The following is a 3,273-nucleotide window of genomic DNA, read 5'->3' on the forward strand; positions in this document are numbered from 1 at the left end:
TTTGAAAACAGAAATGCGTCAGAGCCGTGAGTGCAAGGAGCCCATTGGGACTCTCTAGTTAGGCAGCGACTGCGTCACTACTTGGCCCCGCCCACAGCACGCGCCCACTGTTTACTTACCTCAGCCGCGGGAACCACCTCATCACCCTACCGGCATTATGGACGCACCTCTTGCCGTTTTTATTGCACTTTTAATAGTTTTTGCGCTGGAGGAAGAGCGACAGAGACGCGAAAGCCGACGTGCTGCAGCCAGACGCCGAAATTTGAGAAGAAGAGCGCTGATTTCTGCCCTTGAACAGGTAAGATCTGTAAAAACTTTCCTCTTATACACTGAGGTAAAAAATAATCTATTAATACTCCCCCCACCCCCTAATTAATTAACTGTAAAAACTATGGCTGTGGCTCAGATTTTCTCTGAGGTAAAAACTTTTCTCTTATAAACTGAGGTAAAAATTCAACTATTAATACTCCCCCTACCCCCAATTATTTAACTGTAAAAACTATAGTACTGTATAAACAATTAGCTAATTAAGCCATTATTATTATTAATAATATTAATAATTATAATAATCATTATGATAATTATTATAACAATATGTACATAACACTAAGAAGCATACCTACATTGTTTATTTAATACAATTATATTGATTAGATAGTTATAATCAAGCTGATACAGCATTCAATTAATTGAAAATTGTGGGGAAAAAAAGTTTATATGCAGACAGACAAATGCTGTCTTTTAAGCCTAAAAGGTATATTTAAAGGAAAGCATTAATCTGTTTTTGCAAATACGCATTTTATTTTATGCTAACTTAAAAGTGATACTATACTATAACTATACACATGCAGACAATTCATTTATTAACAATAAATAAATAAATAAATAAATAAATACACAAACAGCATATATAAAATCTATTTTTCATTTCTTGCAGGGAGAAAGACCTTCAAGATACTGTTCTCTGAATACAAGTGTACCACTTTTGAGAATAATTCTGGACGACACCCAAGACACCAAGCCTGACTTTCGCCTGAGCCGTGAATCCCTGAAAGTGCTTTTTCAACTTATCAAGCACGAAGGCACCCATGGTTGGGGGGGGACCATTGAGGTGTTAGTTTTTCTTTTTTGGTTGGCCTGTGGCACATCATACCGCGTTGTTTCCCGTGCTTTTGCTATGCCCCGTTCTACAGTGCACCGTGTAATTCACAGAGTGGCCAGTGAAATGCGGCAAATCCTACCCAAAGTTATCCGGCACCCAAAACCCGAAGAACTGCAGAGCATCTCTGATGGCTTCGTGAGGCTGGGAAACCATACAGCTTTTCACTCTGTAGTGGGTGCCATAGATGGGTGTCATGTGCGTATCAAAGCCCCTGGAGAACCTGATGCACAGTGCTACAGAAACCGGAAGCTCTACCCCTCTGTGCAATTTCAGGCTGTCTGTGACCACCAGGCAAAGTTTCTGGATGTTTTTATTGGCTTTCCTGGCTCAGTACATGATGCACGGGTGCTCCGTCACAGCACTTTTTTTTTTGCTTAATGTTCTAGTTTAAAATGTCTTATTCCATTGTCTTATTTGTGCCACTTTAAACCAGTTCACTTGTTCTACTCACTGTTAATATTAGTCTTGTTCTGTTAGTGTGTTTAGAATAAAAAATGCAAACACTTCAAGAGTATGAATTTCAGCAAGTGTTAATCTACAACGAACAACCCATTAAGTAAATTTCGGTATAGAATACCTGCAAGGCATGCATTAGTTTACCACGACTGCTTTAAAAAAAAAAAAAACACACACACACACACACACACACAAATGACAGTTCTTAAAACAGCAACTTTAATTTTTGAATATGCATGAATAAATATTAGTTAATTTTGTTAACAAGCTTTTCTAAGAGGTTATACAAGTGGTCTGACCGCTCCTGCTCTGCTCTCTCTTGCCTCTCTTCTCTCTCCCTCTCTCTCTCCATGTCCTCTCGCAGGAGGTCAAGAAGAGTTTCCTGCCGCTTCCTTCCTCTCTGCTCGGACAACGGGGATGCCACAACAGAAGATGGCCCTGGTTCCTCCTCATTAGATGAGGCTATTAGCAAAGGTGGTGTGACTGATGGTCGATTGCCAAGAGCCTCATCCATGAGGCTGAACCAGGGCCAAGTAGCTGCAGTGGCTTCCCCATTGTCTGTCCCACTCCCTGAAGGCGGACACTTCAGCTCCTAAAATAAAATTAAACCTGTAATCTAACCTCAATCTGCTATCCTCTCTAACTGAATTATACTTTAACATGAACAATTATTAACATATGTAAACTACACTCAAATCAGTACATAAAAATCTATAAAATACATTGTTCATTATTCTACACAATTTCAGGTTAATCTTTGAACTTACTTTGTCCCATTTTTTTCTGGCTTGTTGGGGCGTAACTTTGTCCGCAAGCCCCAATTCCAGAAGAATAGTCCTGTCAAAGAACAAACAAAAACAAATTATGGCATTAAGATGCTTTATAGTTCAGGAAAATATTTTGCAATATCTACCTACATTTTTTTTACTAGTTTAGAAAGATACCTAAATGCATGAATGTATAACTTAAGCAGTTATTAGCTTAATATTAGCTTAGTTATACTGTAACTGACAATGCATTAGTTACGTACTAACTATTTAGTTTTCTAAAGCAGGCTTTCTGTCAACTTATTTGCCACAAACCTATTGTTTTATTACTGTAATCATAAGCAGTTAGCTAGCTGGTTGGATTAATGTATCAAAGTGTAACAGCTGCATCATTTAAGATGCAATAGAATAATAATATATTATCGTTAAATAACTAACTAGTTTAGCTAAAATAAGCCCTTACTTCCAAGCTGAGAGAGCAGAGTTTTTCTCCCCAGTGAAGAGCCTCTCCTTCTCTATGCGAGCCTTTATAAAGGCTTCTATTGCTGATCTGGTCCCTAAAAGAGTGGAAGTAATTTGTATATCACTGGCTATCACGTTAAACAGCCCACATACAGATCGTATAAACCCAGGTCTAACTAACCATACAGAAAGGGATAACTGAGATATCTAATAAAATATTACGGCGACTGATAAAAAAAACGCTGAATATCGCCAGTGAGGCTACTTAGCTATTGAGCTAACAGGCTAGTTAGCATCAGCCCATCTAAAACAATGCACTGGCGCTTCAAAATTCGCTAGAATAAATGCTAACACCTCGATATATAAAAAACTGGAAAACGGCCACCAACTAACCAAAACTACAAATAAAACGCTAATTTATGTTAT

General features: G+C 38.3%; 1 long non-coding RNA gene across 1 annotated transcript; it reads right to left on the reverse strand.

Moving 5' to 3' along the window:
• Positions 1-1,820: 1,820 nt before the first annotated feature.
• On the reverse strand, positions 1,821-2,942 carry LOC111189376 (uncharacterized). Its single transcript, XR_007438483.1, has 3 exons — positions 2,849-2,942; positions 2,386-2,455; positions 1,821-2,210 (listed from the first exon to the last, which is right to left on the reverse strand). It is a non-coding gene; the product is annotated as an uncharacterized LOC111189376 (long non-coding RNA).
• Positions 2,943-3,273: the final 331 nt, after the last annotated feature.

The sequence above is a fragment of the Astyanax mexicanus genome, chromosome 3 (genome assembly GCF_023375975.1).
Source record: "Astyanax mexicanus isolate ESR-SI-001 chromosome 3, AstMex3_surface, whole genome shotgun sequence".
In the NCBI taxonomy this organism is placed as follows: Eukaryota; Metazoa; Chordata; class Actinopteri; order Characiformes; family Acestrorhamphidae; genus Astyanax; species Astyanax mexicanus.